This window comes from Phocoena sinus, chromosome 2, assembly GCF_008692025.1.
Source record: "Phocoena sinus isolate mPhoSin1 chromosome 2, mPhoSin1.pri, whole genome shotgun sequence".
In the NCBI taxonomy this organism is placed as follows: Eukaryota; Metazoa; Chordata; class Mammalia; order Artiodactyla; family Phocoenidae; genus Phocoena; species Phocoena sinus.
The window spans coordinates 155898512-155912317 of record NC_045764.1 but is presented as its reverse complement, the minus strand read 5'-3'; the positions used below and the strand labels follow the sequence as shown (position 1 = coordinate 155912317).

At 39.9% G+C, this 13806-nt stretch overlaps 1 protein-coding gene across 2 annotated transcripts in view; it reads left to right on the top strand.

Annotated features, from left to right (window-relative positions):
- Positions 1–13806, top strand: part of CEP128 (centrosomal protein 128) — a 436342-nt gene that overhangs the window by 138911 nt on the left and 283625 nt on the right. The window lies entirely within an intron of this gene.

Here is a 13806-nt window from a genome sequence, read left to right as displayed (position 1 = left end):
CGACAAAAAGCATTTCATTGATCTGTGTATGCATTTCACATCATCTTTTCTCTTGTATAATCAGTTACTTTAAATGGATTTTATGCTCCTATGTTGATTCTCAACTGTATCTTTGCATTGAATTAAACCCAGATGTTTCTAAGGTAATAAGCAGGAAAGTCATGATTGATTTTTATTCATGTTTAGTCTTGGTTTATCACTTCTGCTTTGTCATTTGTCACTTGTCAAGAACTCTGAGTGTTCCAGAAGAACAGTCATTTGGATAAGTCGACTTTCTTTCAAAAGAAAGCAAAATGTAGGGCAATTATATTTATAAAATCAATTGTCAGCACTTAAGAGTGACAGATGCTTATTTCATGACAGATGAGCTGTCATGGAAAAGATGCTTTCGTTTTTACGTATGAATTTCTTGGACATATAAAAGATGGAGGAAGTGATCACTTTGCACTCATTGTGGAGTGCTTTTCACTTTAACCCATCTGACACTTACTGGATGACTAGTTGCCCCAAGGTAAAGCAGCTCTAAGCCTTTCAGGCTTGAATCTGAATTGATTTGATCCCAGGAAATTGCTCTACCTTGATTATTCTGTTGTCAGCCTGGTTTGGCAGCTGGTTCAATGAGCCTGGCTATAAGGGAGGTAGCTAGAGAGAAGAGGGGTTGGGGGGATTGATTGATTGAGAACCATCTGGGGATTTTACTTAATTAGAGGAAATTTAGAAGGGTCCGTGCCATCAGACAGTATCCTAATCCATGGTACTGAGAGTTATCTAGATTGAGCTTTTCAGAATATTAAAAACTGTTAAACAGTCATTTCCCAGAATACTCTTGATATAATTATTTTTATCACTTAGCATTGCTAATGATAAGCAAAGAAGTAGTTTTAAAGTGATTGCCACAGTTAGGGTAGTATTACAATTATCACAGCAGGCATTGTAATTTCCACTTTAAAAGCCTTAAAAATTAATGCAGCATGTCGCAGTTAGAGCAACGGTTAATCAAGGAAGAAAGGGTAACAGATATTTCACTGCAAATTCAAGTGTCCAGTAAGTCTGTGATGTGGAAATACATTGTAAATAACTTTGGAAAAAGTATTTTTTTTTTTTGCGATACGCGGGCCTCTCACTGTTGCGGCCTCTCCCGTTGCAGAGCACAGGCTCCGGATGCGCAGGCTCAGCGGCCATGGCTCACGGGCGCAGCCGCTCCGCGGCATGTGGGATCCTCCCGGACCGGGGCACGAACCCGTGTCCCCTGCATCGGCAGGCGGACTCCCAACCACTGCGCCACCAGGGAAGCCCTGGAAAAAAAATATTTTTAATATCTTACTGAATAATACCTCTAAAGAGTATTTAATTTTTAATAAAATCACAGGGCAGTAGTAATACAGCCTACTCCTTTTTTGTTTTTTAGGACTAATTATTTTCCAAAAATGACTCCAGGGTATATTTGGAAGTGTATGTTAAAATAAAAATGATACTGGTTTACAAATAAAACACGTTATAGTTTAAAGAATGAGTTAATTGTTTAATAAGTAGCCTTGTTGAGCCATTTTATATGCTCAGATAATGCAATTCTTGGATTTTCAAAATAGTTCTGTGCCTACATCTGTTTTTCTTTTCCAGCTTAATTTATTTTCTGCTTTAAGATGTGCCACTTAAAAATTCATTAGAAGGCCAAAGGCTTTTATTCTCTTAAAAATTGCTCTTATTTATTTTTTTCTGCTCTTTACAATTTGGAATCTTGGTAAGATTATAAGATATATATTATATCACAAAACTACGTCATTACTGAAGAATATGTAATATCAAACAAATAGCATATTATTGCAGAAAAAACCCAGAAAGGTAAGGTTGTATACTTTCCTTAAGAGAAAACCAAATACTGTATGCTAACCCATATATATGGAATCTAAAAAAAAAAAAAAAAAAAAAGGGTTCTGAAGAACCTACGGGCAGAACAGGAATAAACACACAGATGTGGAGAGTGGACTTGAGGACACGGAGAAGGGGAGGGGTGGGCTGGGACGAGGTGAGAGAGTGGCATGGACATATATACACTACCAAATGTAGAATGGATGACTGGTGGGAAGCAGCTGCATAGCACAGGGAGATCAGCTCGGTGCTTTGTGACCACCTAGAGGGGTGGGATAGGGAGGGTGGGAGGGAGACGCAAGAGGGAGGAGATATGGGGATACCTGTATATATGTATGACTGATTCACTGTGTTACACAGCAGAAACTAACGCATTGTTGTAGAGCAATTATACTCCAATAAAGATGTTGGGGGGAAGAAAAAAGACAATGACACGGATGTTTATATCAGGGAATCATGATATTCTTTAGAGATATGTAGATGAATGCATATTGGAAGGTCTAAAATTTTATTGATATAAATAATCTAATCATAAATGGTGATACTTTTGCCTTTTTCTTTTACATCTTTATCAGAGTATAATTGCTTTACAATGGTGTGTTAGTTTCTGCTTTACAACAAAGTGAATCAGTTATACATATACATATGTTCAGTTATACATATACATAGGGTATTTGTCTTTCTGTTTCTGACTTACTTCACTCTGTATGACAGACTCGAGGTCTATCCACCTCATTAAAAATAGCTCAATTTTGTTACTTTTTATGGCTGAGTAATATTCCATTGTATATATGTGCCACATCTTCTTTATCCATTCATCCAATGATGGACACTTAGGTTGTTTCCATCTCTGGGCTATTGTAAATAGAGCTGCAGTGAACATTTTGGTACATGACTCTTTTTGAATTATGGTTTTCTCAGGGTATATGCCCAGTAGTGGGATTGCTGGGTCATATGGTAGTTCTATTTGTAGATTTTTAAGGAACCTCCATACTGTTCTCCATAGTGGCTGTACCAATTCACATTCCCACCAGCAGTGCAAGAGTGTTCCCTTTTCTCCACACCCTCTCCAGCATTTATTGTTTGTAGGGTTTTTGATGATGGCCATTCTGACTGGTGTGAGATGATATCTCATTGTAGTTTTGATTTGCATTTCTCTAATGATTAATGATGTTGAGCATTCTTTCATGTGTTTGTTGGCAGTCTGTATATCTTCTTTGGAGAAATGTCTATTTAGGTCTTCTGCCCATTTTTGGATTGGGTTGTTTGTGTTCTTGTTATTGAGCTGCATGAGCTGCTTATAAATTTTAGAGATTAATCCTTTGTCAGTTGCTTCATTTGCAAATATTTTCTCCCATTCTGAGGGTTGTCTGTTGGTCTTGTTTACACTTTCCTTTGCTGTGCAAAAGCTTTGAAGTTTCATTAGGTTCCATTTGTTTATTTTTGTTTTTATTTCCATTTCTCTAGCAGGTGGGTCAAAAAGGATCTTGAGTGTTCTGCCTATGTTTTCCTCTAAGAGTTTGATAGTTTCCGGCCTTACATTTAGGTCTTTAATCCATTTTGAGCTTATTTTTGTGTATGGTGCTACAGAGTGATCTAATCTCATACTTTTACATGTACCTGTCCAGTTTTCCCAGCAGCACTTATTGAAGAGGCTGTTCTTTCCCCACTGTACATTCCTGCCTCCTTATCAAAGATAAGGTGACCATATGTGTGTGGGATTATCTCTGGGCTTTCTGTCCTGTTCCATTGATCTATCTTTCTGTTTTTGTGCCAGTACCATACTGCCTTGATTACTCTAGCTTTGTAGTATAGTCTGAAGTTAGGGAGCCTGATTCCTCCAGTTCTGTCTTTTGTGTTTCCATACAAATTGTGAAATTTTTTGTTCTAGTTCTGTGAAAAATGCCAGTGGTAGTTTGATAGGGATTGCATTGAATCTGTAGATTGCTTTGGGTAGTAGAGTCATTTTCACAATGTTGATTCTTCCAACCCAAGAACATGGTATATCTCTCCATCTATTTGTATCATCTTTAATTTCTTTCATCAGTGTCTTATAATTTTCTGCATACAGGTCTTTTGTCTCCTTAGGTAGGTTTATACCTAGATATTTTATTCTTTTTGTTGCAATGATAAATGGGAGTATTTTCCTTATTTCACTTTCAGATTTTTCATCATTAGTGTATAGGAATGCCAGAGATTTCTGTGCATTAATTTTGTATCCTGCTACTTTACCAAATTCATTGATTAGGTCTAGTAGTTTTCTGGTAGCATCTTTAGCATTTTCTAGGTATAGTATCATGTCATCTGCAAACAGTGACAGCTTTACTTCTTTTCCGATTTGGATTCCTTTTATTTCCATTTCTTCTCTGATTGCTGTGGCTAAAACTTCCAAAACTATGTTGAATAATAATGGTGAGAGTGGGCAACCTTGTCTTGTTCCTGATCTTAGTGGAAATGCTTTCAGTTTTTCACCATTGAGGACAATGTTGGCTGTGGGTTTGTCATATATGGCCTTTATTATGTTGAGGAGAGCTCCCTCTGTGCCTACTTTCTGCAGGGTTTTAATCATAAATTGGTGTTGAATTTTGTCGAAAGCTTTCTCTGCATCTATTGAGATGATCATATGGTTTTTCTCCTTCAGTTTGTTAATATGGTTTTTCACATTGTTTGATTTGTGTATATTGAAGAATCCTTGCATTCCTGGAGTAAACCGCACTTGATCATGGTGTATGATCCTTTTAATGTGCTGTTGAATTCTGTTTGCTAGTATTTTGTTGAGGATTTTTGCATCTATGTTCATCAGTGATATTGGCCTGTAGTTTTCTTTCTTTGTGACATCCTTGTCTGGTTTTGGTATGAGGGTGATGGTGGCCTCGTAGAATGAGTTTGGGAGTGTTCTTCCCTCTGCTATATTTTGGAAGAGCTTGAGAAGGATAGGTGTTAGCTCTTCTCTAAATGTTTGATAGAATTTGCCTGTGAAGCCATCTGGTCCTGGGCTTTTGTTTGTTGGAAGATTTTTCATCACAGTTTCAATTTCAGTGCTTGTGATTGGTCTGTTCTTATTTTCTATTTCTTCCTGATTCAGTCTTGGCAGGCTTTGCATTTCTAAGAACTTGTCCATTTCTTCCAGGTTGTCCATTTTATTGGCATAGAGTTTCTTTTAGTAATCTCTCATGATCTTTTGTATTTCTGCAGTGTCAGTTGTTACTTCTCCTTTTTCATTTCTAATTCTATTGATTTGAGTCTTCTCCCTTTTTTTCTTGATGAGTCTGGCTAACGGTTTATCAATTTTGTTTATCTTCTCAAAGAACCAGGTTTTAGTTTTATTGATCTCTGGTATCGTTTCCTTCACTTCTTTTTCATTTATTTCTGATCTGACTTTTATGATTTATTTCCTTCTGCTAGCTTTGGGGTTTTTTTGTTCTTCTTTCTCTAATTGCTTTAGGTGCAAGGTTAGGTTGTTTATTCGAGAGGTTTCCTGTTTCTTAAGGTAGGATTGTATTGCTATAATCTTCCCTCTTTGAACTGCTTTTGCTGCATCCCATAGGTTTTGGGTCGTCGTGTCTCCATTGTCATTTGTTACTAGGTATTTTTTGATTTCCTCTTTGATTTCTTCAGTGATCTCTTCGTTATTACGTAATGTGTTGTTTAGCGTCCATGTGTTTGTATGTTTTACAGATCATTTCCTGTAATTGATATCTAGTTTCATAGCATTGTGGTTGGAAAAGATACTTGATACAATTTCAAGTTTCTTAAATTTACCAAGGCTTGATTTGTGACCCAAGATATGATCTATCCTGGAGAATGTTCCATGAGTACTAGAGAAAAATGTGTATTCTGTTGTTTTTGGATGGAATGTCCTATAAATATCAATTAAATCCATCTTGTTTAATGTATCATTTAAAGCTTGTGTTTCCTTATTTATTTTCATTTTGGATGATCTGTCCATGGGTGAAAGTGGGGTGTTAAAATCCCCTACTATGAATGTGTTACTGTCGATATCCCCTTTTATGGCTGTTAGTATTTGCCTTATGTATTGAGGTGCTCCTATGTTGGGTGCATAAATATTTACAATTGTTATATCTTCTTCTTGGATCGATTGCTTGATCATTATGTAGTGTCCTTCTTTGTCTCTTCTATTAGTCTTTATTTTAAAGTCTATTTTGTCTGATATGAGTATTGCTACTCCAGCTTTCTTTTGGTTTCCATTTGCATGGAATATCTTTTTCCATCCCCTTACTTTCAGTCTGTATGTGTCTCTAGATCTGAAGTGGGTCTTTTGTAGACAGCATATATATGGGTCTTGTTTTTGTATCCATTCAGCCAATCTTTGTCTTTTGGTGGGAGCATTTATTTCATTGACATTTAAGGTAATTATCAATATGTATGTTCCTATTCCCATTTTCTTAATTGTTTTGGGTTCGTTATTGTAGGGCTTTTCCTTCTCTTGTGTTTCTTGCCTAGAGAAGTTCCTTTAGCAGTTGTTGTAAAGCTGGTTTGGTGGTGCTGAACTCTTTCAGCTTTTCCTTCCTTGTCTGTAAAGGTTTTGATTTCTCCATCAAATCTGAATGCGATCCTTGCTGGGTAGAGTAATCTTGGTTGCAGATTTTTCTCCTTCATCACTTTAAATATGTCCTGCCAGTCCCTTCTGGCTTGCAGAGTTTCTGCTGAAAGATCAGCTGTTAACCTTATGGGGATTCCCTTGTGTGTTGTTGTTTTTCCCTTGCTGCTTTTAGTATGTTTTCTTTGTATTTAATTTTTGACAGTTTGATTACTATGTGTCTTGGCATATTTCTCCTTGGATTTATCCTGTATGGGACTCTCTGTGCTTCCTGGACTTGATTAAGTATTTCCTTTCCCATATTAGGGAAGTTTTCAACTATAATCTCTTCAAATATTTTCTCAGTCCCTTCCTTTTTCTCTTCTTCTTCTGGAGCCCCTATAATTCGAATGTTGGTGCGTTTGGTGTTGTCCCAGAGGTCTCTTTGACTGTCCTCAGTTCTTGTCATTCTTTTTTCTTTATTTTGCTCTGCAGTAATTATTTCCACTATTTTATCTTTCAGGTCACTTATCCTTTCTTCTGCCTCAGTTATTCTGCTATTGATTCCTTCTAGAGTATTTTTAATTTCATTTATTGTGTTGTTCATCATTGCTTGTTTCCTCTTTAGTTCTTCTAGGTCCTTGTTAAATGTTTCTTGCATTTTTTCTATTCTATTTCCAAGATTTTGGATCATGTTTACTATCATTCTGAATTCTTTTTCAGGTTGACTGTCTATTTCCTCTTCATTTGTTAGGTGTGGTGGGTTTTTATCTTGCTCCTTCATCTGCTGTGTGTTTTTCTGTCTTCTCATTTTGCTTATCTTACTGTGTTTGGGGTCTCCTTTTTGCAGGCTGCAGGTTTGTAGTTCCCATTGTTTTTGGTGTCTGTCCCCAGTGTCTAAGGTTGCTTCAGTGGTTTGTGTAGGCTTCCTGGTGGAGGGAACTAGTGCTTGTGTTCTGGTGGATGAGGCTGGATCTTGTCTTTCTGGTGGGCAGGTCCACGTCTGGTAGTGTGTTTTGGAGTGTCTGTGCACTTATTATGATTTTAGGCAGCCTCTCTGCTAATGGGTGGGGTTGTGCTCCTTTCTTGCTAGTTGTTTGGCTTAGGGCATCCAGCACTGTATCTTGCTGGTTGTTGAGTGAAGCTGGGTGCTGGTGTTGAGATGGAGATCTCTGGGAGATTTTCGCCATTTGATATTATGTGGAGCTGGGAGGTCTCTTGTGGACCAGTGTCCTGAAGTTGTCTCTCCCACCTCAGAGGCACAGCACTAATCCTGGCTGCAGCACCAAGAGCCTTTCATCCACATGGCTCAGAATAAAAGGGAGAAAAAGTAGAAAGAAAGAATTAGTAGAACAAGAAAGAAAGAAAGAAAGAAAGAAAGGAGGGAGGGAAGGAGTATGGAAGTAAGGAAGGAAAGAAAGAAAGAAGATAAAATAAAATAAAATAAGATAAAATATTATAAAGTTATTAAAATAAATAATTATTAAAAAAACCAAAAAGGACGGATAGAACCCAAGGACAAATGGTGGAAGCAAAGTTATACAGACAAAATCTCACACAGAAGCATACACATACACACAAAAAGAGGAAAAGGGGAAAAATCATAAATCTTGCTCTCAAAGTCCACCTCCTCAATTTGGGATGATTTGTTGTCCATTCAGGTATTCCACAGATGCAGGGTCCATCAAGTTGATTGTGGAGCTTTAAGCCGCTGCTCCTGAGGCTGCTGGGAGAGATTTCCCTTTCTCTTCTTTGTTCTCACAGCTCCCAGGGACTTAGTTTTGGATTTGGCCCCGCCTCTCCTTGTAGGTCGCCGGAGGGCGTCTGTTCTTAGCTCAGACAGGATGGGGTTAAAGGAGCCGCTGACTGGGGGCTCTGGCTCACTCAGGCCGGGGTGGGGGGGGAAGGGAGGGGCATGGAGTGCGGGGCAGTCCTGCGGCGGCAGAAGCCGGCGAGACGTTGCACCAGGCTGATTCGCGCCGTGCGTTCTCCCGGGGAAGTTGTTCCTGGATTCCAGGACCCTGGCAGTGGCGGGCTGCACAGGCTCCCCGGAAGGTGGGTGTGGATAGTGACCTGTGCTCGCACACAGGCTTCTTGGTGGCGGCAGCAGCAGCCTTAGCGTGTCACGCCCGTCTCTGGGGTCCGCGCTTTTAGCCGAGGCTCGCGCCCGTCTCTGGAGCTCCTTTTAGCAGTGCTCTTAATCCCCTCTCCTCGGGCACCAGGAAACAAAGAGGGAAGAAAAAGTCTCTTGCTTCTTAGGCAGGTCCAAACTTTTCCCCGGACTCCATCCCGGTTAGCGAGCTAGTCGGCTAGCCGTGGTACACTAACCCCTTGCAGGCTGTGTTCATGCTGCCCACCCCAGTCCTCTCCCTGCGCTGTGACCGAAGCCCGAGCCTCAGCTCCCAGCCTCGCCCACCCCGGCGGGTGAGCAGACAAGCCTCTCACGCTGGTGAATGTGGGTCGGCACCGATCCTCTGTGCGGGAATCTCCCCGCTTTACCCTCCTCAGCCCACTTGCTGTGGTCTTCTCCGCGGCTCAGAAGCTTTCCCCCTCCGCCTCCCGCAGTCTCCGCCCGCGAAGGGGCTTCTTAGTGTGTGGAAACATTTCCTCCTTCACAGCTCCCTCCCAGTGGTGCAGGTCCCGTCCCTATCCTTTTGTCTCTGTTTATTCTTTTTTTTTTTTTGCCCTACCCAAGTACGTGGGGGAGTTTCTTGACTTTTGTGAGGTGTAAGGTCTTCTGCCAGCGTTCAGTTGGTGTTCTGTAGGAGCTGTTCCACGTGTAGATGTATTTCTGGTGTATCTGTGGGGAGGAAGGTGATCTCTGCGTCTTACTCTTCCGTCATCTTCCCCTCGTTGCCTTTTTCTTTTAAAGTGCTTTTTGAAGTCATTGGTTTTTATATGTGCTTTGAAAATGATAAAGGAAAAAATCTGAACTTGGATTTTGATCATAATGTATACTTTTCTGAATGTTTCCAAATTCATGTTCTTTTTTATAACATGGATAATGGGAATGATCCCTAGGTTTGGCTTGGTTTTGTCTTGCTTTTCTTGTTGAATTGGCAGAATAATTGGCTTGCCCATGTATTGAGCTTTTTGCTTGATAGTATTTGACTTCAAGAATCTTAAATTGCCGTCTTTTCCTTCTGTGTATTGCCTTCATGCTGAGGGAAATAAAAGAGCTATATGTAATATATACTGTCTTTTAATATTTGAATTTCTTAATGGTTGAAAAGTAAGAAGGATCAGTGCTAAAGTGCATAGTTTTTTAATGTGTAATTGTTATATACAATTTAAGAAAGGCTAGAGCACTGATATGTTAGTATAATCCAGTAGTCTTTCTGCATGTTCCCTCACATGCAGAAAAATAACCTTTTTTTCTTTAAAAATTTTTCTTGTGTACCTTTTAGTTAATTCAAAAAACTATATATACTGGGCAGTCAGGCCTTGGAGGAATTGGTTCCTGTTCCTATAATGTCCATGGTTTTAGGCCGTATCATTCTTTTGGCTTTACGCCAGCCATTTTCAATCCTCGTCTTATAGTCTTCCCTTATAGCTCTTCTTCTATGGAAGCAGTGTTTGGTTAGAACATTCCCTTCCCATTGTTCCTGACTGCTACTCATTTCTCCATTTCGCCTCCACATTTCCCAAGGATTTTCACACCTGGCTTCCCCTCAGCCTATTTCATTACATGTAATTCTTGCCAGTATCTTCGGTGATTTCCAAGTTCAAGTCAGCAACCCATTGAACTCTGTATCCTTATACTTCACTAATTTCCTCTTTTATGGTGACCTTCAAATCACTCAGCAGCTAATTTCAATGGCTAAGATTTGTCATCATCTGTAATTTCTCTGTGTTCAGATCTTTTGTTCTAACATTTCAGCCTCTGTCCACATTTCTTTTATTCCCTGTTCCTCTTTTAACTGTTACCATCTGCTTTGGATCTTTCCACATTCCTTTGGTTGACCAGCTGTTTCCTGGAATCGGTTTTTTCCTGTCAGACTGGACTTCGTGAAAAGCTACTCTGACGACATGTTCACCAGCATCTTCAATTTCTTGCTTCCACCTCACACATTTTACTGATGTTCAATTTGGAATCAACCCAACTCTCTAGTTTTTCTGTTCCTGCTCTTGAGTGGTACTAGCAAAACTTACGTAGGATATCAGTTGGCTCCTATAGTGGTCTTGGTTACCTCCCTGACCGCACCGCAATTCATTCCATTACATTAAAAAATTAATGTAGGCCAGTTACTATGCATATAGCCCTCGTCTGATCAAGAACTATTCTTCTTCTGAAGAATGAACTATGAAGTCTGTTGGGGAGCTTCTGGTAAACATTTACTCATTCCTAAAAAGAGATAACACTAAGAGGGAGATGTTCCTCTTCTCTGAACATTGTTATATTTGGCTGTGATGTCTGAAATGGCTGAAGCTATCTTGCTATGGTCCTGAGAATGAAGCCTCACTCCAAGGGAGGGTACTACTGAGAACAGTGCAGAGAGGTGGATCTAGAGCTTTGACATACTGTGGAGCAGTTCTGCCTGGAATGATAATAAATTACCTTGTAGTTTAAGCCAGCTTGAACTGGAGTTTTCCCTTGCTCTCAGCAGAAGAAATTCAAGCTTATGTGAAACATCAGTTCTAGGAGTAAGGAGCTATAAGTTAAAGAACCTAAAATGTAAGGTTGATTAAGTGGAGAAGTGGGGTCAGGACAGGGAGGACCGTACTTCTCTAAAGGAATAATTGGAAAACCTTGCCATGCTGTTGATTGAACCATCAGAAGTCATACCTTGGGACCTTGATGCTGTGCTTCAGGGGATGGTATTAAGTGACCAGTAGAAAAACTTTAGGATGTTGGAGTCTGTTGTGTACTTATTGCAGCCTTCAGAAAAGTCCTGGAAGGCAAAGACAAGTATAGGTTGAAACTGATCTGTCTAAAAGCAGAGAGCAAGATTTGGGGGCATTGGGAGACTGAAAAATCTGCAATCTATAATCCGCATTTACGGAATCTGATAATTTGGAGTTGGAAAAGCCAAATTGTTTATCCATGCTGAAGTTAGTCCAAGCAAGAGAGAGAGGTAGGAAACTTAGCAGAAATTTAAATGAGGTAAAAAAAAACAAGCCTGATTTTTCAGGCCCCTTTCAAGTTCTCCTATTTAAGTGCTTCTGGCCAGACAAAGGAGACCCAAGTCCGTTGTTTTGAATTCCCACAAGATAAAGGCTAGTCAACTGAGGGCCCCTGGGAATGTCCAGGATACTGAGGTAGCGGTTAAGACACTGACATTTTCAGACTCGGAGTCAATGTCTAGACAAAATGTTGGGCTATGGCTACTAGCCAAGCATTAACCAAAAGAAAATAGACAGAACTTACTTAGCTTTTAGTATCTATATTGCCAAAGAAATTCTAAACTTGACCAACATAGTCGGAGACTGTCCACCCAAAGGCTGTCACGTTGGTCATGAATTGATGTAATATTTGGAACACTGAAGCTGAGGGCGAAACATGGAGAGTTGTAGAGTATGAGAGCCTGAGCTTTGAAGGACTCTTCTTGAGACACCCCATCTCTGGTCTTCCCATCATGTGAGAAAAATAAATATCCTTGCTGTTTAAACCACCTTACGGTATTTTGAAATCAAAGACATTTTATGTGCTAGGACCATCTTGGAAATATGATTTTTATCTTCAGGGCTACATGGAAGTCTCTTAACTCAGGGCCAGGGGCCTATGTTATCTGTTCCAAACATTAGTCACTATATTTATGCACCCTCCCCTCATTCTAAGGTCCCTCCCACATTACCCTTACAGCCAAGACTGGATTCTGTCAGTTTTTGTCTTCTTTTGTGTGGTTTGTAGAGTGACCTCCCAAAGATGTGTCAGCCTAACTCCTGGAACCTGTGAATAAGATGAAATATCACTCCCATGATTATGATATGTTACTTGGCAAGTTGATTTTAAGATAAGGAGATTATCTGGATGGGCCTCATCTAATCACAGGAGTCCTTCAAAGCAGATAAATTATTCTGGCTGTTGGGAGAAAGGGAAGTCAGAAGGATTCAAAACATGATAAGGGTTCAGTGTGGTGTTACTGGCTGCAGAGACAGAGGAGTCCATGAGCCAAGGAGTGTGGGTGGCCTTCAGAAGCTCAGAAAAACCCCTGGCCCAAAGCTAGCAAGGAAACATGTCCTAGGTCCACAGAACTAAATTTTTCCAACACCATGAATGAACTTGCAAGTGGATTCTCCCCCCAAAGCCTCCAGCTAAAAGCCCAGGTTAGCTGACACCTTGCTTTTAGCATTAGGAGACCAGAGGCAGAATACCTTGTCAGGATTTACGACCTCTGGAAAACAATGAGATAATAAATGGATGTTGTTTTAAGCCACTAAATTTGTTGGAATTTGTTACACTGCAATAGAAAAATAATACATCCACCCTTAGGCTTATCTATATTCCTAGCCATTTTTCCTGCGTTAAAATCTTTCTTCTAGAGTAAACTCTGTCATCTGTGTTCCAGACTCTTTTCAACCCAGGGACATTGGGTTATCAGTTATCCCCTCTCTTCACAGCTTTGATCACTATCTTGCATAAGTACCTCCCTGATATCCTGGTTTCTCCTTGAACTTAAATCCCACCCCCACTTTTTGTTTCTCCCTTCCCACTAGTCTTTATCACAACCCTTTGATGTAGCTTTTATTACTATCTTTATAAAGATAAATAATTTCTTTAAGGCCATAGAACTGCTTATGACTGGACTGAGAATCAAATTCCGTTCTCCTGGTCAGAGTTCAACTGCTTAATCCCCTCCTTTTATTATTTCTCATGTTAGCTTCATGCTGATTCTCCCAGTTAAAATGAGAGGGATTTGAGGAAACTATTTTTTTGGAGTGATTGACTCATTACATTTTATCATGAATTGTTTCACACTGCAGTGTAAAATGTCAAGTATAAAAATGCCTTGAAACTGTTTGCATCTTAACTCATTATTTCTAATTCTAAAATGAATCTTAATTTTTTTTTTTTTCCGGGTTCAAGCCATGGTAGGCATCAGTAACCAGGTATAGAAATGGTCTTGGTGCCAGTGTTGGGGCGGGGGTGGGGGGGCAGTTTCAGCCTCCTTAGCTGCTGGCTTTTTTGTTTGCATTGATGGATGGTGAGGATTAGCAGGTTAGTTCTTGGCTGCCGTCCCTCAGTGTCAGCCCTAACCCCCTAAAAAGGCTGGCAAAGGGCGATGGCCTTCTGGTCCTTTGAGTTTTCTTGTGAGTCCTTTCCCAGCCTCTCCTAATCTTAAACTCATTTCTACCTTCATGGGACTTGAAGACTCCCTGTTAACATACTGGTGTGTTTCTTGTCACTGTGAACATTACTTGATTAATAATGACTGATTGTACCAAAACCTTTCGTA